General features: G+C 42.3%; 1 protein-coding gene and 1 long non-coding RNA gene across 6 annotated transcripts in view; one reads left to right on the top strand and one right to left on the bottom strand.

The window, feature by feature from the left end:
* Positions 1-2,670: 2,670 nt before the first annotated feature.
* The window catches only part of NFIA (nuclear factor I A), a 463,875-nt gene continuing 439,550 nt past the window's right edge, over positions 2,671-26,995 (top strand). For 3 of the 5 annotated variants that reach the window (XM_039483692.1, XM_039483688.1, XM_039483686.1), the window contains exon 1: positions 23,280-23,409. The gene's annotated coding sequence lies outside the window, so the exon portion shown is untranslated. Of the gene's footprint in view, positions 2,735-4,431; positions 4,490-23,279; positions 23,410-26,995 lie in introns of those variants that run through there. The other 2 variants (XM_039483687.1, XM_039483695.1) reach the window with 2 other exon arrangements.
* LOC120369907 lies at positions 7,065-10,056 on the bottom strand. The gene is made up of 3 exons (XR_005583491.1): positions 9,958-10,056; positions 9,466-9,554; positions 7,065-8,963 (listed from the first exon to the last, which is right to left on the bottom strand). It is a non-coding gene; the product is annotated as an uncharacterized LOC120369907 (long non-coding RNA).

The following is a 26,995-nucleotide window of genomic DNA, read 5'->3' as shown; positions in this document are numbered from 1 at the left end:
TATGATGAGTGGCTGATACTGCAGTCTGCCCCAGTGAATGGGGGCTAGATGGAGACTGGGCCGTAGCCATATACTGAGGTAAAGTGGGGATAGTGGGTTGGGGGTTCCCCAGGGAGGGGATACCCAGATTGGTGGGGTACTGCCAGGGGGCAGCACCCCTGTTAAAGGGGCACCAGGGTCCAGGGAGGGACACGGGGACAGAGGACAGGTGGATCACTGGCCTACAGAGGGCGCGCCTGGCTGGTAGTGAGCTAATTCCCAGAAGTCACCAGCAGGAGGTGCTGCAGGGATGAGTCCACTTGTCTACAGGCCCTTAAAGCTTTCAGATGGGTGGTGTTTGCTTTGCTGGGACAGGAGGTTACAGGCTCTTGTTAAGAACCTTCTCATTCCTTGATTCCATCTGGGTGCTGCAAAACCACTTCCTTTAGTAGAGTAAAAATATAAGATCCTATGGTGACATACTGCTTTTGATTAACAACTGACATGGAGTTTGCTTCTTCCAAGAATTAAGTGTAATAGAGTAATAATTCTCTACTCAGATGAATAGGGTTTTTTTTGTTTTTATTCAAACTAATTAAATAAATGTGTTCCTCAGCAAAGCCCTGAAATTCTGGAGTGAAATTCTGTATCAGAGTTAATATAAACTCCTGAAAATAAGAGCTCATGACAGAAGTGCTGACACAGCCTTAGCTATGGCAGCAGAACTATTTGTGCTGCTGCAATAAAGATTTGATTGTACTTCAGCCAAGAACACCTTGACAATCTTGTTTGGGCTTTGTGATTAGTTTTTAGCACTAGTATGCCATAGCTCAGTAGAAGTAAGACAGTGGGTTTAGCAGAGGTTTTGTGATTACACTGCATGAAGTAATGCTTCTGAAGCAGAATCAGTTTGGGTGCAAATAGCAAATGAATTGCCAACGCATCTCAGTGGGCAAAGTCAGGACATTGTTGCTCAGATTGTTCTTATTTAAAAGCCCAGAAATCCTTCTTTCGCCCTCCTTCTTTGTTAATGTAACTGGAGGAAATCAATGATGGTTGCCAACACTACAGAAGCCAATGCCAACAATTTAAAATACAGTATAGCTGAACAGAAGATTAACTCATAATAACCCACATAAGAGAAAAATCAGGTGGGAGGCTGTTGACATTTTACAATTCTATTTCTGACTACACCTCTACCCCGATATAACACGAAATCTGATATAACACGGTAAAGCAGTGCTGGGGGGGCGGGGCTGCACACTCGGATGGATCAAAGCAAGTTTGATATAACGTGGTTTCACCTATAACGCGATAAGATTTTCTGGCTCCCGAGGACAGTGTTATATCGAGGTAGAGGTGTATATAAAATTAACAAAGCACTTCTCAGAAAAATAGTAATAGAAGTCTATGAAATATAAAAGTTAGGGGGCAAATTCTGCTAACAGTCATACCAGAGTAAATCCAGATTATCTGCTTTGAAGTCAAGTATTTATACTGGTGCAAATGAGAACCAATTCTGTATATAAAGCTAAAGTCCACCCTTGGGAACACAAGTCTGATTCCATGGGCAGAATTGGGACAGAAAAGTAAAAAATAGTATTGCCATTAAGATATCCATGGTATACCTCACTAATTATCAGAGCCCAAATATGAACCACAATATGGGCTAAAGATACAAAATGCAAAGAGGAAAACATGCACAGAAAGACTAGAAAAGGGTAGTCTTAACAATGCTGATGAATAACTTTCTATAACCTCACCCTCAAATGGCTGTAGCATGTAACAAAGGCCAGTCAGGGTGGAAAGTCCCCCCTACAAAATAGTGCTTTTCAAAGGTGCCATTTTTTTTCCCAAAGAGGCTGCCCAGTGCAACAAAAAATAGCATTCTACTCACACAAGGGCAGGCTGAGAACTTGCTGCTGGATTCAAGTACAGCACAACAAACGCTGTGTAGCGGGAACTCCCACTGACAAATAGAAAGTGGTGGAGCATGGCTCCATCCCCTAATATTCTGGAATCCCACTTAGGGCCATGGTGATCACTTTACTACACCATTCATAGGCTCAAATATTACAACCAGAAATACGCATCGTAGGGACACTCAACCTCAGTTTTGCTCTGGGATTTAAGGAGTCCTGAACTGCTTGACCTGGAAATCAATTTTAAAGATCCCTGACTCCCTTTCCTCCACCCCACTCACAAGCTTGACATTTTTCTATCTTTTCCCCCCTTTAAAATCCATTAAAAACAACAGGCCCTCTTAGCCCGCTGTGGGGACAAGGAGATACCAATGCTGTCTAATAATGAAGGGAGGGGAAAGCAGAAGAAATGAGCACAGGGCTGCCCAGAGGATTCAGGGGGTCTGGGGCAAAGCACTTTAGGGGGCCCCTTCCATAAAAAAAAAGTGGCAATATTATAGAATACTATATTCTCATGGGGGCCCCTGCAGGGCCCGGGGCTTGGAGCAAATTGCCCCACTTCCTCCCCCCCTCTGGGCAGCCCTGAATGAGCAAGACAAGATCATGAAACTGTAGCTGCTAGTGATGTTTCCCAATTGAGTCAACAGGAGTCGGCCACACTTCATTTCGGCCACTAGTTGGCGCTGTGTGCACCTCTAAATCACAAGCAGGCCCAGGGGCCCAGGTGATTCAAACTGGAGCAAGCACCCTAGGGCAAGCACCCTGTGTTGCTGGCTCTCCAGAGGGTCCAGGCTATGGGGGATGATTTCCTCTTTAGGGAAATTCTTCTCCAGGTAAGACAGTGCACTGCAAGTCCTGAGTTAACCCTTGCAGTGGCTCCCCCCACTCCAGCACTTCTCTGAGTGGCAGACAGCTTTGGCACACCCAATACTGTGTAGTAATAACTGAGGACTAGATAATGCTGAATTCAACTTAGCGTACAGTAAGGGAGTGTGCCCACAGCTATTGGCCTTCAGGGCTTGCACCATATGCCTTCCGCTGTGCCAGGGAGCAGGGCCTCTCTGGAGGTGGATTACACTGTTGTAGTGCAGGGAGAGAGCACTCTCGGAGCGTCACTGAGTTCCAGGTCTGCAAAGGCTGCCCCTTCCTCAGGATACAAGAGGTGTGGCAGTTTGTCGAGAAGGCCAATATGTCTGTTTCTTCAAGGGCAGATATTGGGTGTGCAGTGCTGATGTGAAACTAGCTGCTAATATCTGTGTTGTACGCAATAGTACTGGGGATGCACTTGAAAGAAAGAGTTGGGAATTTAAAGATGAGGGTCAATACTGTGATTCTTCAAATAAATCTCCACGGCTGATTTGTGTGGTTTGGACCTTTGGGCTTCTGGTCATTAACGTGTTGGAACCCCGGATGGGAAACCTCTATAGTCTGTGAGTGGTGACTCCAGGGTGGGGAAAGAAATGGACTTTGAAGCCCGTCTGGAAGTGATTTCTAAAGCAGGGGTGGGCAAACTTTTGGGGGTTCCAAAACTTAAGGGCCACATCGGAGCTGTGCCTCCCCAAACAGCCTGGCCCCTGCCCCCTCCCACTTCCAACCCCCTGACTGTCCCCCTCAGAAACCCTGACCCATCCAACTCCCCTGCTCCTTGTCCCCTGACCACCCTCTCCCGGGACCCCACCCCTAACTGCCCCCTGAGACCCCACCCCTTATTCACACACACCCCCGCTCCCTGTGCCCTGACTGCCCTGTTCCCTCTCCACACCCCCGCCCCCTGACAGGCCCCCCAGGACTCCCACACCTATCCAACTGCCCCCTACTCCCTGTCCCCTGACTGCCCCCCGGGACTCCCTGCCCCTTATCCAACTCCCCCGTTCTCCGCCCCCTTACCATGCCACTCAGAGCACCAGGACTGGCAGCCGCAATGCCCAGCCGGAGCCAGCCGCGCAGTTTGGAGCACCAGGGCAGGCCGGCGACTCTCACAGCCACGCTGCCCGGCAGGAGCTTGCAGCCCCGCCACCCAGAGCGCTGATGGCACTGCGAGCTGAGGCTGTGAGGGAGGGAGGAAAGCAGGGGAGGAGCCGGGGGCTAGCCTCCCCGGCTGGGAGCTCAAGGGCCGGGCAGGACGGTCCTGCTGGCCGGATGTGACCCGCGGGCCGTTGTTTGCCCACCTCTATTCTAAAAGATGGAGCTGAGTGTGCTCCTGCCACAACCCTGCTATGTAGGGACTAACAACTGAATTGTGCCTTTCTTAGAGGGGTTGTCTCTAATGTCCTTCTAAGGCAGTGAAGAATTGTGCTGCCCCTGGTTCAGGGTTGTGGCTTTTAAGCCACAGTCTGGCCTGTATAATTACATAGAATTGTATTTTGTATTTTTGGACAATCCAATGGGATTTCACAGAATTAAATCAGTACAAGAGAATTCTGAAGAAGGGTTAAACCCCCCTATATTAAGAATATCAGTCTCTATTAAATTCTATTGCTCTCTTCAGAATAATTTCTATAGAACGTGTTGTTTTCTTCCTTTTGTACAGGACTTTTCTATAAAGAATTATTAATTGGGGAAGACGTTTGGTTCCATGGACTTCAGTGGTGAGTTTGGACATACTTTTTGTGCTGGAAATATTTCTTCTTCTCTGTATGTCTAGCCTGTGGTATCAAAAATATCTACTGCTGGAAATCTGAGTAGGTTATTTTGGTTGATTCAAACACTATCCTATCTGTGCATTTGATTTATAGTTCAGAATATCACAGAAGCACAGCCCATCATGGGCTCTGAATAAGTCAACAATATGCAACGTTTTCATGTATTCATGTCCGTTTTGCATCTGTGTAAATTTTTAGGGCATTCTATTCTGTGCACTATGTAGTTTGAGAGAATAATAGACACAATTGAGAGACTGCAGAGGACCCAAGACCATGTCTGCTAGAGAGCATATGGTGTTTCTGGTCTTTGGCATATGTAATTGTGTCCATAAGAATTGTGCTAGAAAATGTAGCAAGTCAATCTGCATATGGTGATGCTGATGAATCTTTCCAATGATTAGAGATCATATCCTTGGCTACAGGAAAGAATATTAAACTGGCTTGTAGAGGAAGAAATGGGAGAACCTTTGTTTCTGACAGGCCTTAAGTCTGGATACAGCTTAGTATTACCTAAATTCAATAAATGACTGCAGTAAAAGTACATGTTGACCAACATTTTCAATCTTGGAAAGTCAGTGAGAGACACAGGCATGACCCTTGGCACTGAAACTTGCAAATGTGTGACTTACGATAAAAACTGGAGCATCCATATTTTGTTGCATGTCACTTTATAACTGACAGATTATAAAGCTTTTAACTGTAGAATCTCTTTTTAAGAATATTATTTCACTGTCGGAAATAAATAAATCTGTTGTCAATTTCTGACAGCTCAACTGTGTGTTTGGGGGTGCATGGCGGCTGTTACAGATTGTAGAACAGGTTTCTTTGGATCCCACAGTGGGAGATGATCCTTAAAAAAACAGGCTTTATCATTGGAAAAACATTGTAATCTTTTGCCTATAGCTTGACATGTAATGGAACACGTCTTCTTTGTTTTGGTCATTTGGGGTCTGGCTTGGCATGGGTCCCTGCAGAGGATATTATGGAGGTAGGAACAGGACCCCTGCCCTGTCAGCCTGTAGGGCACTTTGTGGGAAAGGGGGAAGGATCCCTGCTATGACAGCCCCAAATACAATTCATGCCTCCCACAAACACAGTTCATGCTAGTTCTGTCCCCCACCACACACACCATCAATGCTACCAGCCCTGCAATTAATGAGCCCCCACAATTAATAGAGGCTGCTCCCTCCATCCCCCGCCTCAGGGCTGCTGCAGCTGGCCCCCTGCTCTGCTGGGCTCAAGGATTCTTAGCGGTATGTTCTATTTCAGTTGTAGGCCTCTGGTTCCTCACCTTCAGGGAGCAGTGAGAAGCGTTAGAGGCAAGCAGAGAAGCTGCCCAGCAGCCAGTAGGGGATTTCAGATCGGGAGAAGGGAGAAGAGGGAGGGAGTTGCTCAGGTGAACCAACATCTTATCCACAACAGGGGACGGAGTCGCATAAAAAGCCCAGCAACTCAGAGTTGGCTTATGCACCTCTCCCTGGGCTTCCCCTTCCCAAATAATGTATGCGCTCAGGTCCCCCCTGCCCAAAATCTATTAGCAGCTCCTTCCCTCCCACATTCCTTCCTGCTCCGTAACAGTAAGGGGAGCTGCTGGAAAGGAGTAAGGGGCCCGGAAGTGCTGCAATAGCAGGAGCATGCCACCCCCTGCCACACCTATTTGGGACACAATGCTGTGAAAGAACGCGGAACTGGCTCCAGCGTTGAATGTATGGTGCCTAATTTTGGAACTTGTGTTGCAAAAGTTGGTCATGTTGGGATCAATTTTCTGGACCCTCAGAGCCATTCCCAGGAGTTGCTGACTTCAGTTAGCGTGGCTCTAGGAAGGCTTGCTAAGGTCTAGTAACTTCTAGTTTATTCCTAATTTTGGAGAAAGCTGATTGATATGGTTCTTTTCGCTTTTTCTTGGCTCATGCTGTGTGAGAATTGGTTTAAAATTAGTGATGAGAAAAGCGCAAATGATTCAAAGCTTTGGCTGGAGAAATCACCCCGAAATGTTAATGTTGAAGGGCTAATCCCAGAGCCAGTGTAATCAGAAGTTGCAGATTTTTTTTTTCAGAACTAGGCTGGAAATTGGGAAAGAAAAGGACTTTTTGTTGAGGTTTTCCTGTACTTCCTATTTCTGGGCTAGAAAGCTACATGAACAGCCTTTCTCACTCTCACAATGACATCTGTTGACCCAAATGCTTACTGTAACAAAAGAGTGTAGCCATTTATTATTAGAGGGCAATCATTTGATACGATGCCATCAAATTAACTCTTATTTTGCATGTGTGTGATCTCAGGACTCAGAGTTGTCTTCCTGATACCTCTACGATGTTACAAGAACATATTTCATAGGTGCTAACTTTAGACTTCTTCCCTGTTGAATTATTATTCCTTGATTATCAACAAAATGTGAGGAGGGAAATTGATGAAAACCAGTTTTATTCATACATCTTAACACAAACTATGGGTTATGTACAGGTAACACACAGGATTATGAACAGGGAGTGTCAACAATGTATGGAATAAAATATAAGAGAATACACACACGATACAATGTTGTTATGATACATATAATGATGTTAGGGGTGTTTTCTTTGTTTTTAAGAACTATTCTATTACAATACCTGATCAGTCTTAAGATTTAAGGAAAGATCTTACCAAAGGCCACCCTTCAGAAGCTCATTTCCTCCAGTGATCTCAAGAGACAGCAAATAAACTACAAATCCCCAGTCTGGAATTCTTTTTTTTTTCTCCTCTGCCAGTGAATCTGAGCAACCATCAACACAACTTCCAGTGTTAGATACCCAAGCCAGAGTAAACACACAACCTTCCAGTGTGGCCTCCAACTGCCAAGTTAGGGGGCAACCACATCCGTCCAGTGTGGTTTCCAACCCTTGAAACCAGAGCCAGTGTAAACACACTGTCTTTCAGCTTGCCTTCCAATCCATAACTGATTCTGGATCAGAGGTGGGGACATCAAGGAAAATGATATGTTAGAAGGTTCATCACTAAGTTGCCATAGAGACACTATTTAAATTCTGTGACCCCCTGCAGACCATTCTCATGAAATCTCAGAAATTCTTTTCCTAGTTGGAACTAGGAAATGCCAAAATCCTTACAAGAAAAAATATTGTATTCCTCTAGAAGACCATAGTTTGAGTGTTTGAGAACGTCACTGTAAAAATATTCTACTATTGTTTAATGAAAGGGTGCACTACAGAAATTGGGGGGTGAAGGGGACAGCTGACTTTTTATTTTAACCTTTTGGGTTCCATTCGAATTTTGTGTGAAGATTCTTATTTTAACTATTTTCCCCCAAGCTCCCCCACACATATACGCACACGCAATCTCCTTAAAAATGTTATAGAAGGCACTTGGAGAAAAGCTGTGGGGTGGGGTTCAGTCACTTTTTGCTGAGAGGGAAAGTACAAAATTGATAGAGAAAGGAATTATATTTTCCAGCTTTTAAAGGAGGGCAAGGGCATTGCAAACAATTGAGATGAAATAGAAAATTAAACTGTAACAGAGTACTTGACAGCCTCTCTTCTGCATTGATCAGAATGTGCTGCACAAGCTAAAAGACGGGGCATGAGGGTAATCTTTGCTCTGCTGTTTGTTTTTAATATGATCATGTTTTTGGCTCCCAACTACCTCTGACTCCTGAATAAATGCTGCTTGTATCATTCAGAAACACACCTCATTATCTCATGTTAAATGTTTAGCTGCTAGAAAACCAACTGTGGTGGATAGTATGCCTCTGAAGTTCATGGCATACAGGAAAGATTTAAGATCAGGATATATTTTCAATTAATGACAATACTGTCTGCTAATCCATTATTATGCCTCTTATCTTGTTCTTAGTCATAAATATTTTGTCACTGCACCTTTACAGCAGATATGCATTGGGGGGACTACGTTTTACACAACGGGTTTAGCTATTATTGCTCTACTGTTTATCTCAAATGTGCTAACTTGTGCGTATTTGGCAAAATAGTCTAATAAAACATATAAACAGGGATGGAGATCAATGGGCATTTTTTAAGCTTTCCTCACATGGAAAATGGAGGCTGGTTTGAAAGCCATCGTGCTTAATTTGGGGAAGGAGGGAGTTAGTTTTAGTTCTCTGAGTCTTGTTTTCAGGAACTGAAAAGCTAGGTCCAGGTTTCAATGCATCACTCTTGAAGCATTGAACAAATTTATTCTTTGTTCTTCAGTGAAACTTATCTGCAGAGGAGCTGCATTACTTCCTGTGAAATACAGCCTTGCAGATGTGCTTTGCTAGGAGTCACTCTGCTTCTGCTTCCTTTGGTTGAGTCGTCAAGAATAGGCACTTTGTGCTGGAGTGAAAATGATGCTGCGTTGCCTGTTCCCAGCTGAGATCGAGCCCTTCTCACCAAACGGCCACGATTTCCTGCTAGTTATTCTGTTTGTTTATCTGCAGAGAAATGGAGTATCACTCACTCAAACCAAAGCCTCACCCATTCAGATCTTGGAACAACAGGCAGCAGATTCTCAAGCAAGTGCAATTTGAACTAATAATATAAATACATTAAACAAGAAAATATGTAAGGGAACTTGTCAAGGGCTGTTGGGACTGTGAATGTGCTATGCAATAATTAAATAGTTTAGCTCAGAAAAGCCTGAGATTAGGGTTGAGTTGGAAGCTTGTCCCATTTTTAAGAAGCCAGAAAATATGACAATTAATTGCAGAAAATTAAGGCTTTAAGTGGTTAGGTTATATAAACCAGAATAGAAATTGATTTCATAGTGGTGCTTTGCATACTCAAAGAATCACTAAGTTCTTTATGGTTTAAATACTTGTAGTACAGTAATTGTATGGTTAAATGAATCAGCTGTTATGCTCTGAACAATAGTTCACCGCGTCTTTGGAATCAGATTGGGCTAAATTTTGCCCTCATGCATCGATGTTTACTTACCGTCACTGATTTAAGGTCATGGCCGTGTTGTGCTAGGTGCTGTACAAACAGAAGTAGACAAAAAGTTCCTCTCCCAAAGAATTAACAGTCTACGAAAATAAGCAACATACAGAGAGAGGGTGGTTGAGAAGGAGACAGTCAGCTACGTACACGTGTTCCTATACTTTATGTAATTACAAAACATTCAGTTAAATAAAAACTGAATTACTCCAATTGCCAGTAAGCATTGTTCCGTTTCTTCCAGAGGTTATGGCAGAAGTGGATCTAGAGGCGGAGAAGAAAGGGTAATGACTCTCATCATAAATTCAGGGCAATATGTGAATGTAGAATGGGAGTGGGGGAGGTAAGGAAATGAGATGATCCAAACAGTAATTAGTCCTCCTCTCTAAGTATGATCAGGACCTCTGGCAGTTCTGCATCCTGCCCTTGGTTTCATCACGGGCTGCTACTATTGAGTGTGCTGTCTAATTTTCCTTCATTCTGGTTCCTTACACCAAGGTCAAGCTCCTTGGGGAGAGGGTTCCAGATTGGTGGCCCAGCTTGTTGAGAAGGCTTCTGGTTTCTTATGTCTGTGCCTAGGTTACAGCAAGCCTAGTGCCTTCTGTTCATAGTTATTATGAAAACCTCATGAACAATGGTGGCCTGTGACGTAATATGTGCCTGTCCTGTTGAGGGCTTTTTATGCTGAGCATTAGTGCTGGATTAAAAAATTTTGGGGCCCTGTTCGCTATGGCAATTGGGGTGCCCCCCACACCTTCCTTAACCCTGGGGGAGAGAGGAGTCAGTCCTGACTCTGGGGGTGGGAGGCTCTGGGGAGGGGGTTGGAGAGTGAGTCTGTTTCTCACTCAACCTGCAGCAATGCCTGTCCTATGGGGCTGGCCTGACTCCCTGCTCTGGGCCATTGGTTCTCGCCACAGCATGCAGGCAGAGGCTTCCCACTGTTCTGCCCTGCCACCTTCCTGGCCCTGGATTGTTTTGCTCCTGTATGTTTTTAGATGTTTCTCCTCCTCCCAGTAGTCAGGGCCCCACTGAAATGGAGGCCCTATGGAAGTGCACCTAGTGTACATTGGTTAATCTGGGCCTGCTGTGCCAGGCCACAAACCAGCAGTATTTCAGACTATACTAAGTGGCATGCTGTTTCTAAAAATCAAAAGAGATATGTACTTCACTGATTAAGATGCCACAAATGTCTGCATTTTCTATTACATAATATTACAGTGAGTGCCAGTCAGGCATTATACTTGCAACATTGACTATAATTAAGCTGCATGTAAAAAAGTTTTGGAGAAAGTTTTGTGTACACACTGGCAAGTTGGAGCTAACTTCTGTGGTCAGTGTTCTCAAATTTTCAGAAATATTTTCCTTGTCCTTCTGAGGAAATCTGGCAGTTTTCAGACAAAATGAATTTCTCAAACCAAAGTTATAGGGGATCTAAAATACAACTTCGTAATAGAAGCTGATTGCAACCATTATGCAGAATTATGAAAGAAAATAATGCAAAAATACAGGCACAGGGTTGTAATTGTGCCTTTGCGGCTCACAACTCAGGATGCCAAATTCAGGACAAACTGCTGAGAAATAGGACAGATACACCCCAAGACTGGTGGCTAATTCCCCAAACCAACAAAAGTAAATCTCTGTCTCACCACACTGGCTAACAAGAAGTCATAAAAGCAGTTTCCTTAGGCATACCAGTCCTTCTATTACACCAAAAACATTGGATATAAAGATGAGTGGTTCTTTAAAACCAATCTCTTCAAATAAAAGGTTCTTCTGATCCCAAAGGACCAGCCACACACCCAGATCAATATATAACTCGGATTTTACCCCAAAATCACACTGTTGCTAGTACTTTAGTATCTAAAATCTAAAGGTTTAGTCATAAAAAGAAAAAGGTGAGAGTTAAAAATGGTTAAAGGAATCAAATAAATACAATAATTGCCAAGTTCTTGGTTCAGGCTTGTAGCAGTGATGGAATAAACTGCTGACTTAATAAGTCTCTGGTTCCTTCCAAATCCTTGGTAGGCCCTCAGCCCCTCGGTTAGAATGCACCCATTAATGTATATTCATAGTCCAGAGGTTTGGGCAGAAAAGAGGCGGGAGCAGAAAAGAAGCAAAATGGAAGGGTTTCCAGGGCCTCTTATATCTTCTGCCATGTGGAGGGAACTCCATTCATCTTACTGTGGAAAAGCACAGTAACAAGATGGTGGTCGAAGTCACATGGGCAAATCACATGTCCATGCATAATTTTGCTTAATCACAGCTAGGGGCGGTTCCAGGCCCCAGCATGCCAAGCGCATGCTTTGGGCGGCAAGCCATGGGGGGCGCTCTGCCGGCACCACGAGGGCGGCAGGCAGGCTGCCCTCGGTGGTTTGCCTGCGCAGGGTCCGCTGGTCCCGCGGCTTTGGCGGCCGAAGCCACAGGACCAGCGGACCCTGCGCAGGCAAACCGCCGGAGGCAGCCTGCCTGCCGTGCTTGGGGCGGCAAAATCCCTAGAGCCGCCCCTGATCACAGCAGAAAATCATTATCTATACCCCAGACAGTATGTTTGCCAGACAGTCCATTCAGTGTAGATAGGTGTCTCCCATCGTCAGTTAAGTTTTCCTTGAGCCACTTAATTTTAATAGTCCTTCCAGGGTATGCAAGCTAACTACCTTGTGGGCATTACCCAGGAGCAAACATTTTGAAATCCAAGTATAGAACCAATATTCATAACTTCAAATACAAACCCGATACATACATATGGATAGCATAATCATAACCAGCAAATCATAACCTTTTCACAGACATCTTACATGCCACATTTTGTACAAGATTTGTTGCAAAGATATAACAGCGGTTGCAACAATGATCTATATGGTCATATTTTAATCAGATAACGTCACAAGCATACAATTGTATAATATATTAAAGACTGTATCATATAATGCACAGAATAGGAGAGTTGAGGATGTGCTTTTATAACTTAGGTATCTTTTTACTTTTGTGTGATGAATTGCACAACCTTAATGTTAATATTGGACTATTGTAGGTGGGACTGGTAGCCTATTATTAAGTTTGCCTGACACTGTCCATTATAAGACCCTAGTTTCTTGTGCTTTTAACTTTGCTAAAGTTTAAGTGTTTGGCCTGAAATTTTCTGTGCTGGGGGTCTGCCTCAGGTTGAATTTCTTGAAAATATTCAGGAAAACAGTTCAGTTGTTTCTGAGAACAAGATCAGGGGAAATTGTTGTCTTTGCCATGTACAATACTTCTGGCAACCTTTTTTGTTTTTGTTTTTTAAGAAGCTCTGGCTCACCCTGGAAATTTGGCAGTGGGGCGTTCTTTGTGTCAGCGATGTGTCCTTTTGCTGTGCCCAGGAAGATTCGATCAAACTTGGCCAACTGATAAGCCTTTGAGAAATGGCCATTTGTGCACAATCAGTAGATCTCAGTAGAGATTTTCAAGAGCTTCACAGCTAAGTTCCTAGAAGATTCCATCTGCACAGGCCATGCTCCAGTCTGGGGCTGAGCAGGACTTCCCCAGCAATTGCACCTCTGAGCTCCTGTGGGATGCGATGGGTCTGGGCTCTGAAACTGAAAGCAGGGAGTCTGCCTCACTGGCACATTGATGCCCTCCCTCCTGGGCCCAGGCAGCACAGAGAAGGGAGTGAGGGACTGCAGAGGGGACCAAAGATGAACCTTGGGCAGGGAATCAAGCACATTACATTGGGATAAGGCGCCTGGAGGCAGGGGAGAGGGATACTATGAGTAGGGGTGGGAGAAGATTGGGAGCCAAGGGACAGGACTGAGGGACTGAGCTTGGATCAAAAGCGGAGGGAACTGAGCAAGGAGACTGGATCTGGGATGAGAAACCTGAAGAGTGGTGATTAGGAAAGTCTAGCTGAGGAGAATGGGACTGGAGTGAGGAGTCATGGGTGGGAAAGAAACAAGACTGGGGCAGGGGCAGGTTGACTGGAATGGGGCAGAAGGAATCATGCTTGTGGGGAATCTTCTGCCCACTGGAGCACACTTCTCTTCAGAGCAGGGAATGGAACCAAAGATTCCTTTGCTGTCCGCAAATATCTGAAACCCACTGGCAAATTGTCTCATCCTCCCATCATGCTGGTCAACATAGAAGATGACAACCTACTATGCTATCAGTTAGGATTGGCTCAAGAGGTAGAGGTCTATGTGGAAAATCTAAAGGTTCCAACCCTGTTCATTACCCATGTGGATGTCAATATGATGCCACATGATGGAATTCCTGCTTTTTCACTTTACTTTAATTTTTAATTTGGTGTAAAATTTCCAGCAAACCTATGTATGGTCAAAGACTATTCAAGCCTTTTACACTCCCTGGTGCATAACACTTTGTTCTTTAATATTACGCTGTCCTAGGCATCTTTTCCAATAACAGACTCTTGGCACATATTTGTGTTGTGTGACATTTTTTATAAGTATTGTCTGGGATAATCCACCATGGAATAATCTTTTGGATTATCCATTGGAGCCCTGGTCTTCCAGAACAAACATAAATGTGCTCCAAATAATGCTGTTCTTGTTTAGGAAGACAATCAGTACACTGTCAGGTAAAGTAATTACAAGAAGGAACCTATTCTATATTTTTAAGCCAAAATGAGGCACACTGATCAAAATAAGCTCAGTATCGATTGACCCTGTGTGCTTCAAAAGTGCTCACCTACATTTATGAAAGGATAAAATGAGGAACAGGGGAACTTGTTTTGCCTAATTTGCAATCTTCTCAAATATTGGGGGTCTGAAAGTTCAACTCAAATGTTAAAGGGCTTATGTTTTACATAGGTGCAACTAATGAGAGAGAATCAGAGAGGAGAGCAAAATTCTAATGAAACAATGCATTCTGTCTCTGTGTGTGCACACCTATTTCTGCCAGTGTAGCTTTTGGAAACTGGTCTTCTGTTTTTAGTACTTTAGCACAGACTTCCCTGTCGCTATACCAACATGCATCGCCTTGGAAAAATAGTGGATTAAATTACAGCAGGGAGAGGCTTATGGATTTGAACTAATTTTGTGAACCTAAAATTTAATTCATAGGATCACAAAACCTCAGTGAGGTTTACCCATCCATATTTTGGCTCACACACTTTTTTTCCCATTCCGTGAGCGAGAATCTGCCTCTGTATATGTGAATTATTTGTGGGGCATAGAGATGCTAGTGCTTTGTTTACCATCTCAGGATAAAATGGCACCAGTTATTCATATTGCATTCTCTTTTTCCAGCAGCGATAAAATGAGTGCCTTATTTCAGAGTTTAAAGTTGCATGAAGATTAAGTTGGTGAAACCCAAAGTTCAGATAAGCACCCAAAAGCTGGGCTGCTTATCGAACTATAGGCTAGCTATTTGAAAAACTGAGCAGCCAAATGGATGCCTCTGTCTTGTGTCTCAACACTGTCTAGTTCTGTCTGGGAACAAAATTGAAAGCACCAGTGCACAAAATTAAAAATTAGACTTTTTGGACATCAGAAAGGGTTTGGATCATGGGTTGATTAGAGCAGTGTTTCTCAACCAGAGGTATGTGTATCCCTGGGGGTACACAGAGGTCTTCCAGTCAGTATATCAACTCATCTAAATATTTGCCAAGTTTTGAAACAGGCTACATGAAAAGCACTAGCAAAGGCAGTAGTAATGTGCTGTGAGACTTGTATTTTTATGTCAGATCATTGTAAGCAAGTAGTTTTTAAATGAGGTGAAACTTGGGGGTACAAATCAGATTCCTGAAAGGGGTACGGCAGTCTGGAAAGGTTGAGAGCCACTCGATTAGAGGACTAAATCAGCTGTTGTTTTAGCCAAATTGTCTTGCCTATCCCTTAATTGACCTGCAGCCAGGCTCACCTGATTTATACTATGCTACCTGGACTTATTTCCTAATATTATTATTTTTAATACCATTTTGCATAGTTGTTTAAGTGAGAATTTACTTCATAGCTCTTTGGGTTCTGTATAGGTCTTTCCCAGAATCTGTTACAATGCAAGCTAAGTAAAATGATTTTATCCTGTGTAAAATTCTGTCCACCATTGACAAGCTTAAGGTGTACCAGTTCTTCTACTGTCTCTAATTTAGCATCAGCTTAATAGTTATTTGGGTTTTAAAAGAATAAACATTATTTATTTATAATAATAGTTATTAGTGCTTATTAATGTGAGGGACTGTTGGCACTAGTGGTACTAATGCGTACAGTAGACAGATATTGTGCAGCTTCTCTTGCATAGTTCTGTCAACGTATCTTATTCCTGGCCTACCACATCCCTGCAACTTTATTTTAGTGCTGAACTTGAATAGCATCCCAATGGCTTAATGAGATATTCTCTTTTAGCTCTGGGTCCTTTTCTATTGGTTTATTTTTTCTCCAGCTGTATGTTTTTTTCATAATTTATGTTTTGCATTTCAGAGGTGCTTTATAGCTCTGCTATAATTTCTGTGGGCTGACTTTTGACTAGGGGGTGTGTAAACCGTGGATATTACTCTCTGTGTGTATGCTGCATGCATGCAGTTGCCCATGCGGTTCAGCAAAAATCTGAGAATATGGGATGTAGTCCAAAATCAGCTTCCTCTATTTGCCTTCTTCGGATGGGGTAATCTTCTTAGATGACTGCTTCCCAATGTGGTAAGACCTTTCCCATTGTTCTTGGGCTTGTATCACAAGCTATTCTTGATAAGTCTTGACCTGTACTTCAAGGATAGGGTTCCCACAGTATAGGCCCATCTGACAAACTGAAAGGGAAGACTCCAATCAAGCCATTTTGTGTAGGTTTGAAATGTCACCCAGTTTATTTTACCCAGCCATTGTCCTACCATACTGCCCTGAAGGTAAGCTATCTTATATTGTCTGCTAATTGTTGGTACTGGTAGGTTGCTTACATTGAAGAAATAGGCAATAGATTTATGAGGCCACAGGTGGCCTCTCTAGGCAATCTGGTGTTTGAACTGAATTGAGTTAGTTAACAGCACAGGCTTCAGGAAGTATTGAGCCACACAAAACAATTGTTTGAGAGGTCTTGCAGAAAACACTACTATTGTGCCACAAATCAACAAAACACTACACAAATATAGAGTACAGCACTTTCCCTGCCTGGATTAGCTTGGCAAGACACAGGACCAAAGTGCTAGTAAGAGAGAATAAAGAATCTTGCTGAGGAACAGAAGGAAGAAAGCAATCTGTAATTCTTCATAGCAGCGCTGTCCAACCTTTTTAGCCTGAGAGATTAACATATTATTTCTAAAATGTCAAGGAGTCGCAGTCAGCTCTTGGGGCCAGATGTTGTGCCCTGATTTGCTTCCTTTGTGCTGCTCAAGGGGAGCAGAAACCATACACAACCCCTGCTGGGGATTCCCCTGGTCCAGGGAAGACCCAAGTGGAAATGGAACTAGCAAAGCTGGCTCTTACACCTCCCTCCATGAAGCCCTTGGCACGGGCGGTGTTTCAGTGGTTGGGAGGGGAGTGGTGCTCAAACTGTCCCTAGCTAGTGTATAGTCCCTTGGCACCAGGGGCGGCTCCAGACCCCAGCACGCCAAGTGCGTGCTTGGGATGGTATGCTGCGGGGGGTGCTCTGCCGGTCCCCGGGAGGGCGGCAGGCAGGGCTCCGGTGGACTTCCCGCAGGAGTGCCTGCGGAGGGTTCAGTGGAGCTGCGGGACCAGCGGGCACTCCGCAGGCATGCCTGCGGGAGGTCCACCGGAGCCACAGGACCGGCGACTGGCAGAGCACCCCCTGTGGCATACCGCCCTGCTTGGGGTGGCGAAATGTCTAGAGCCGCCCCTGCTTGGCACCATAGCCAGCTGTCACCAGCTGGAGCTCTGCTCTTCCTCCAGCTCAGAGAGATGAAACTGGTATTTGGTCATGAGCTTTTCCTCCTTTTTTTGATGTCTGGAGGAGAGGACCCACCCTTTGCAAGGCACTGACCCAGGCTTAGTCAGAGCCAGTCAAGCTTCTGTCCAGCTGTCCTTGGGGCTTCCGCAGCCCAATGGGCAAACCCCCAGCTTGCTCCCTATAGTGAAGGGAGCCAACTCAAACCCTTCATTTTTAAAAGTTGCCAGGTGCAGCTCAGGGAACGCACTTTACATTCGTAATGCCAGGCCCCGTCTCTTCTCAGTACAATCACCTTTGAAGGCCACAGTGTAGAATCTCGAGAGCCACACATGAGCAGCTCTGTGCCACTTGAAAGCTTGTCTCTGTCACCAAGAGAAGTTGGTCCAATAAAAGATATTACCTCACTCACCTTGTCTCTCTAATATCCTAGGACAACACAACTACAACAACACTGAAAACCCCTATTTATAGCATTCATCTTCACTAGACTATTCCGCTACCGAGTGAGGAAATAGTCTGTATATGCCACAGAAGTGGAAATGTAACCCTCTATAGTCTAAGAACAAGCTTGTGGTTTACCAGAATATTTCTGTTTCATTCTGAGGTTTTCAGCTAACAAGAGAAATTTACCCAGTGCATTTATTGACATTAAAATAAGGGTGATAGTCAACACATAAATCCAGTGCTACTTTACTTTGTACTTTAAAACACTTTCTCAGGAGCAAATGTGGATTCTGCTTATGTTTTTGCTTGAAGCGTCAAAACAGCCTGCTGTTAACCTAGGTATACATTCCAGCCATGCTTACAGCACAGGCTTCAAAGCCAATCAAAAATGGTTTCAGGACCTGTTCAGCACAGAGAACATCCAATTTCAGCCACGGAAGCTAGTCCACTTTACAGATACTCCATACTGTGTGTCTAGAAAGATAAAACACAGGACTAAATTCACTCCAGGATTTACCCTGTCTTCTGCCGGCACGGAGCCTTGGAGAAAATCTACTGGAGGACAAAATTTCAGTGGCGTAAAGTGGCCACAACCACCGTTGCAAGAAAGGGCCTGTAATAGTATGTTTACACAGCAAATTAAAACCCACGGCTGGCCTGTGCCAGTCGACTGGGGCTCACGGGGCTCGGGCCACAGGGCTGTTTCATTGCTGGGTAAACTTCTGGGCTCGGGCTGGAGCTCAAGCTCTCAGACCCTCCAGAGCCCAGGCTCTAGCCCAAGCGTGGAAGTCTACCCAGCAGTACAACAGCCCCCATCTGAGCCCCACGAGCCCAAGTTGGCTCGCATGGGCCAGCCGTGGACTTTTCTTTGCTATGTACTAGTGGTCCCCAATCTTTTTCATCTGGCGGGTGCCAGACGACGAGCCATGGAGGATTGTGGCAGCGGACGAGCATTCGCCGAAATGCCGCCGACAAGCGGCGTCATCCATAGGCATTGCCACTGAAATGCTGCTGAATTTCAGTGGCATTTCGGTGGATACTCGTCCACCTGCCAGTACGCAGGCGCACTTAGATGCCCCCATGGGTGCCATGGCACCCGCGGGCACCGTGTTGGGGACCCCTGCTGTGTAGTCGTAGCCTTAGATGTCAGGCCAGCTTAAAAAGTGGGCAGCACTATCCAGGATGGGGTTATAAACAAGGTAACTGGAGAGTCACTGGATTAGCACCTCCTTTCAGCAGCACCCATTGGGAGAGCTCCAGAGACGTTCCAGTGGGAGTTAAGGGTACAACCCATCTCAGCAAAAACCCCGTGGGAGAATAGGGATGGAAAAACCACCTAACCTCTGTCATGGTGGATTCCTACACTGGAAAGAGGCTTACTTAGCACCAGGACATGTAATTTATATCTCCCTTCACTAGTTTTTTTTTAATCTGTTCCATGGTCTTTTGACTAAGGAGGATCTATGCTTTTAAACATCTGTGTGTTCCAGTTGTAACACTGTTTATTATTCCATGCAAAGGCAAGTGTTAGTGTATCACTACAGGGCTGAAATCAATTTCTCAGAATTCAGGAAATACAGACTTGAGGTGGAAAGCCTAACTGTAACTCTGTCTCCTTGAGCTTATGTTCTAATGTATGGTGTCTCGTGATATTACTATAAATGGTCAATTAATACAAGATCTAATATCTGCAAACTGGAATATCTTGAACAACTTTCCATGTGGTATAGTAAGTTATAGTACATCAAGTTTACATCTTGGTTTGATTTTTAGTTTCAGCCAAGTTTGAAGAAAATTGATTTTAGTAGTTCTAAAGTTATAAAATAATTTATAAACTTGGCAAGTTGAAAATTTTTCCTTTTTATTTACTTTTTTGAAAATCAACTCGAACCTATGAAGACTTGCAGATATTTTCCACTAAAAAATATAAATAACTTCCAGGCTGGGACTAAGCATGGAAAATTTCAGCTCCAAAGGAATTTTTTGCTTAATAACTTTGACAATCTGAAAAGAGATTTACAGTGAACCTGCTTCAAAAGTGGAGAGTGCTCTGCAGTTAAAATAGCTTATACCATCATAGTCCCCATTGAAGTCAGTGGAGTCATGCCAGCAGAGAATTTGGCCCTATCTTCTAGGACCCTTTGAATACACTGTGCTCAGAGACTGACTTTCAAAGATGTGTTTTTCCTTTAATTCCAGTGGTGTGGTTTAAACAAGAGGTTAGATGTTCTGTGCATATATCTGGGGTCAGCCATGCATTATCTTGCTGTATAATGTTCAGTAATCCGGAGCCACTTAAATGGATTATCCCAGACTTGCTTACAAAATTTACATGCAGCTCAATCCCTTTCAAAGTACTTGGGTATGTGAATCCTTGTCTAAGTATTTACCTATACTGCTCAGCACATTGGCTGCCATTCAGGTGGTATCATCAAGAGGATGAGGTCAACATTCCCTTTGGAGATGCAGCAAAAGAAATAGAAAAGCATTTAACAGACAACTGAGCTGGCAAACAGGAGCAATTGCTAACATTAGAGAATTGGTTTCTAAAATCAAAACAAAAATGGATTTACTTCTACTCTGCTCAAGAATTGCAAGTGAACATAGGCAACTAAGTTGGTCAGTCTTCATCCATATTTGTCTCATGGCACTGTGGGCACTGTAAATCCATAATGATTCATTGTGTTGGTTGTTTTGATTATATTTTATCTGCTTTTGGGGCATCGCTCTTTGAAAGAAGTTGATGTTCGTTGTTACATCTGTCTTAGATACTAAGTGGTCTTCAAGAATAGACCTAAGCAGAGAGCCTTACAGAAGTCTCAGATTAGGGAGGAGGAGTTGCAGCCTTCTGTTCAGCTGTAGATGGTAAAAAAGGCATCATGAGCTAGCACTGTTGCTTGAGAACCCAAAGCACTGATGGGTCCAGTAGGAGACACAGCCTGTGAACTATTGTTGATGAAAGGCATTGGGCTGCTCCTCCAAATGCTTCCCCCGGCCAACAGTCATTATGTCTTCCTTCCCGGCCGCTTGTGACCAACTCTTACCTCAGCCAGAAACTGAGATAATAGTGAACATCTAAAATATGGGGCCAGTGGAGGGACAGAGATGAGTGTCATGGGCCTACTGATGACAGAGCAATCTCTCCATCCCCCAATGGCCTTTCCTACACACTGAAAAGGAGGGGTGACAAGCTGAGCAGTGGGAGCCACCCAGTGACACCCCAGAGTGACAACAAGCAATTGCCCAACTGTACCAACTAAAACATGGAGGAAGGACACTGTGTTAGAGACTGTGTCTTGAGCAAAGGCCTAGCCAGTGACTTGCCTGTGCAAGGGGAATGTTAATGATCCACATATTAATGCCCATAATTTATTTCCTTAATTTCTTTCAACTTGGTTTTCATAATACACGTATTACCTAATGAAAATAGTGCCAGTCAATCAAATGGTTAGACTGCTAACTTGTCAAAGTTAGGACAATATTTAAGCCATTCACAAACCAGCTTTGCATTGTATGGACTGTGCAGTTGAATAATAAAATTGTGCTCTTATGAATGAGGTGATTTCCAATTGGGTGACACATGAAACAAGTTCATCCTATATATGCCAATTTACTGAAATGTCCAATAATAGTAAAGAGAGCAACTGTTCCACAACTCTGCCGGTGTTCATCGGACACAATGACAGTAGCCACATCATTAATCACACGGTATATTAGAAATAAAGTCATTGGAATGGAATGGTGTCAAAGGATAAATGTCTCCCACTTTGAAAATAAACTTCTCAGTTTCACCTCCAATGTTTTTTGATTCCAGTAAATCCTTTGGTTTCACCTGGCATTTATGTACTAGTAGGAGACCAATATCCTATGACAAGGGCTTATTCCACAGACAGCTATGTCTTTAGCATACTCTTAAATCTACATAATTACTATGCCAAGACCGCTTCTTTTCCTTAGAGGTTAAATATAAATTACGTCCTGAAACAGTGTAACTAGGTGTAATTAGCCTTGTTTAGGTGCTCTCACTTTAAATTATATATAAAAATCTATGATGCTTTTCAAGGCATTTAACCTTAAACAGGTTTACTTGTACGTTCATCTTGTCACTTTTAACTTTATTCCCAAATAACATTCTAAAGATATTCGATTAGTTTATTCAGTTATACACTCTCGCGTAGAGGTTATCATGCTTAACAAAACATGTTTTAAAATAATAAACTCCATTAAGATTGTAATTAAATTTACAGGCAGTCTTTTTCTACAACTTTAAGAAAAGATGTCTGACTCTTTATTTTTTTTCCCTTTTCCTTTCCTTTCCTTTTTATTTTTATTTTTTTTAAGTCTTGTTCCATAAGGATTATAGCTCCCCTGCTGTTTGGAAAAGATAATTTCACTTGTAACACTAATAACTTGAGCAGGGAGAAGGCTGGCTCAGTGAATGGAATGCACTTCACTGCACATCTTGGCTTAGTTAGAAATCGGAAACAGATGGTCCTTGCGGCTGGCTTCCCACTCAGGCCTGCTCAGTGCCAGCCTGTGGTCGTTGGCTGGTTGCTGCTGGCACTGTGTGACTTGAACATAGTAGGACAGTGGCAAAAGAAATCAAATCTTTTTCATTGAGCAGCAAACTGTAATGAAATTTGACAGATCTGACATTCTATACCCGACATCTAGTTAGAATATATTAACCTTTTAGTTTTCTTAAGCTCCTCTCGTACAAGTTATGAATCTCCTTATGAGAATTATGCAGTGGATTGAATCCTTTGCTAGGGTTACAGAAGAGAAGCAGAAGTCTTTTGGATGTTCTCTAACATCACAAGCGAAATAAATATTTCACAAGACAAATGAAATACTGGGCTTGTAATTCCTCCCCAAAGAATTACAACACAAAAATATAGGTTTGTAGATTTTTATGGTATTTCATGTTAGGAGGAAAAAATCCATAGCAAGGTGAGAGTAAACCTGGTGTGAGTATTTGAAATATTCTCTGTTTTCATTACCTAAATACTGTGTTTTTAGCCTAGTATAACTTTGTTTGCATGTTGGGGAAAATGTATTAATTTTTTACGCTTTTATATTTTCTGTCTTTCCTCCTACATCAAGTAGTCCCAATGACCCTAGTGAGGCTACTCACAACAGAAAGCATCATGCCTGATAGTACGTGTTTGCAGGATTGGATCCTATGGCATTGTAATTAGCACTTTTCCAGTAATTTAACTGGCTGTGATTTGAGCCTTGATTCAGCAAAGCACTAAAGCAAGTGCTACAATGGGACTTACAACATGTTCTTAACTTTAAGTATGTGCTTAAGTGCTTTGCTGAATTGGGGCCTTAGAATTACAGAAGATGTTCAGTTATGTCAGTGTGAACAATAAATCTGCTTACACTTCTTAACGCATTGGGGGGGATTTTATTTTAATGTATTAAAATGTTGAAACAAGGTTTTCCCTCCCTTTTCTCTCTCTCCTCCTACTTGATACTGATGTGAAGTCATAGTGCTGCATCTCTGACATCAATCTGGTCTCCATAATAACAGATTATGTCAGAAACAGAGGATTATGACTCCACTTGAGGATTTGGCAGGAGGAAAATCTGGGTGACAGGATAATAATGAGTGGTGATGGAGAGGAAGAATTACAGCTAACGGGTCGTATGCACTGAGTAAAATTACAGGTAAAGGATCAGACACTCAGAGTAAAAAGAGACCCGTCAGTATCTGGGGAAGAATCCTCTCCCTCATCCCTGGGAGAGGGTACAAATGAGCTGCCCTTAGGCAATTTTACAGCATCCTGAAGTCTCCGGCAGGGTCTTCAACTGTTGCACTCATTTTGGCCAGTGGATCCATGCAGTTGCAGAAACGGTGGCCCCCATGCTGCATCACTCCATGTTTATGCCTTTAGCTACAGCAGAGCCTGTTGACTGAAGCCAGTATCGTAGGATTTCCAAAAGCTCAAACATACACTTGTTGTCAGCGACTTTGCATGAGTTCAGAGGTTGTCCAAAAATCAACTAATTGTCATTGTTAAAGATTAGGAAATCCTTTTCATAGCACATCTAACTTAAGATGATGCTGGGAAAATAGCTCCAAAATTAGGAGCAGATTTAAAATTATGCTATTGCACTCTGTTAAGAATTAAAGCTTCCAACTAATTGCAGCTAAAGAGATATGAGAAAATTAAAGAAAGGGTTAATGGGCAATAGAGACCATATAAAATAAGTAGATAATCTAGTATATACATTGAAGTAAGTATCTATTACTGGGAGCTGCATGCATCTGGAATGGTACTACCTAGCTGCTTTTACCAGTGGGGATATTAGAAACCAATGTTGGGAGAAGCTGCCCAATGTAGCAAACTTTCTAATGTTCTCATGCAGTCAATTTCCAATAGGATATATACCAGCTTGAGATATTCATCTGAATCAATGTACTTTGCTAGCCTGTTTTAGCATTCTTTCCTGGTTTTGTGCTCTTGATAGTAGCGAGAACCTCATCAGAATGCACTGTAGAAGATACACAGGAAATACTCATGCTGTTTGTGCTGTGGCAGGTACCTCTGCTCAACAATTAAGCAAATTATCTTTGGATAGTTGGCTACATCTCCAGTAGGAAGCCAGAAAGTGGTTGGCAAGTACCTCAATCCATTGCTTGAGGCCTGAAGTTGTTAGAAAACAAATCAGTAGTTTTGTAGCCCACAGATACAAACATCTAGTCAATTGCTACCATGAAATATCAGTCATGAATCACCAGCACCTTTATTTTGCCACTGTGCCCCTACAAATGTATGTACAGCACTTAGTTTTTCTCCCTGCAGAACAAATCTAGGTTAGTAACAAACCTCTTTGTGGTTTATTGTTGTTCTGAAGGCATCATTTTGTCCTTATAGCATTCACATGCAGCGTTGTGCAGAATGTTATTGACAAGAGTTAAATTCAAAACATGTAGCCATTTTCTTCTGTGTGGCTTTTTTTCTGATTGAAGGGAAACTATTTAGATGTTGGTTTCCAAAACAGCATCTGCCAGCAATCAAAGGGAAAAATTGCATAAAACAAATGCAATTGTTTGGAGTAACATTTCCTGGATCATGTTAAATGCTTGATTTGCTCCCCATTATGCTCACCAAATAATTTTATTTTCCACAATAATTGCAATATTTAGCATGTATTTAATCTTGTTTTAATATTAACAGCCCACTTACAAAAGGAGTAATTGCTCTAGGTTAGTAGATCCACCACTGCCATCCTCATTTTTTTTAAAAATAGCGACGTTAACTGCACTTAATTGTTTGGGATTTAAAACTCTACTATCCAACAACAATTATCATGTCTTTCAAAACTACTGTACCGTCAGGAAGAAAATGATTTCATGCTTCTGTCATTCATAAACTGAAATCTGTATCCTTTTTTTTAAATGACTGTTTATTTGATGTATTTCTATTTAATAGGAAGACCGAAGCAGTGGTTACTGTAGGAATATAGGCAAACATTGTCAGCTGATGTAGAACCACATCAGGACACACAAAATGACTTAGGCAGGAATATAAATTTTGTCAGAATTTTTTAATGGAAAGACACAAAGCAAGTCTGGCTTTGTAATAATAAATTAGTAATAAGAAGGGTGGGTAGGTTGTTGGATTTGAGAGATGTAGAAGAGAAGGCAGAATGAAATTGAATCTGACATTGGTTCAAAGGTTGACGGTTGTTTAATCGTTTTATTTTATATTTTGCATGATTATTTTGAGAGAATGCTTCCACTAAGCAATGAGGAGTAGCATTAACGAAGCTGAAGTAACACAACACAATAAATGTTTTGGCTGGCCAGTGCAGGGACAGTTCCTGGCAGAATGTCCATTTTCTTCCTGGACTCTGAATACAACTTAACACTTCCCATGCTAGTTAGACCTTTTCCTGTAAATAGAGTTGATACTGTACCTGCAGTCCAGACTGGTGAAGCACATTGGGATGCTGTACAGATAACATATTTATATATTTTTAATTCTGTCCAAACATATTGTTAAGGTTGACATCAGGAAGAGGGAAAATAAAGAATAGTCCTTGTTGTTATAATAGAGCAGTTCAGGGTTACCTTAAATCATTTGTCATCTCTCAAATCACAAAAATCTCAAGGTATAGTTCAAACTGAATGAAAGAAATTCTATACCATAGTGAAATAACTATTCTGTAAACTATATAATCTGGACATGTAATTTGCTGTAGCCAAATAGTTAAACCATCATTATAGCATGCAGAACAATCTGAAAAATTATGTGCCCGCAAACTCTTTCATTTTGATCTAAACTAAAATGGATATTGTTTAATCTAGATTGGAGATTCTTAATGCATTTTTCCCCTTGTGTCTAAATAGTGAAAAGACTTGTACAGCTGTCTTTGAATGACTTTATCACTCATAGTTCAACAGAGGTTCGAAATAGCACTGGCAATCGTCTGCAAGTTCACAAATTCACTCTTGGAACACTTTAGGGAAAAAACTACTATACAGATTGCAGTGCCCTATTATTATATGATGGTGGTTATATATTGTACATCTGTCTCCTGATATTATAAAATGGTCTGATTTAAATGTAAACCATTCAGTGCCTATTTAATATTCTATCATCATAAAAGTGAAAATGTATTTCCTGGTTTCACAATGCACTGAGATAATTTACCTCCTCTATATCTCAATGCAATGATTATCTTTTATTTTATTTTCCAAGAAAGGAGGATATTGTTTAATGTCAGCATTTCATAACTTTTCAAAACTGTTGTTTTGTGATGTCCTTTTTCCATGTTAGGGTATTGTTTCCTAGAGTAAAAGTTGTGTGTTAATGAGGACGCTGATGCATAGAGAAGTTTTGCAGTAGAGAGAAACAAACATACATGACTGCTATGGTTGTTACCAAACGATATTATAAAATGTTACATTAAAACCAGTTTAAAGAATGAAAGGTGGAAAAACTATATTGAAAAAATAATTGTTTGATTAGCTCTTGGGTAGCCCTTTAGCCATCTGATCTACACATGGAAAGCCATTCATTTAAACAACATTCTCTAGTATCTGAAAATAAGGATAGAGCCAAATCTTTCCCTTTTTAAAAAAACAATGAAAGACCGTATTTGATTCCTTTGGAAAGCTCTATCAATCACTGGGGGTAAATATACTTAGGCAGACTATACGTTTGTTTTGCTTTTTGTAACTAAAATGATTATGTCCATAACTATTTAAAAAATCAGCAAGAAAAAAGAAATTGAAAACATTCAG

Source organism: Mauremys reevesii, linkage group 8 (genome assembly GCF_016161935.1).
Source record: "Mauremys reevesii isolate NIE-2019 linkage group 8, ASM1616193v1, whole genome shotgun sequence".
NCBI classification, from domain to species: domain Eukaryota; kingdom Metazoa; phylum Chordata; order Testudines; family Geoemydidae; genus Mauremys; species Mauremys reevesii.
This window is presented reverse-complemented; position numbering and strand designations above follow the sequence as displayed.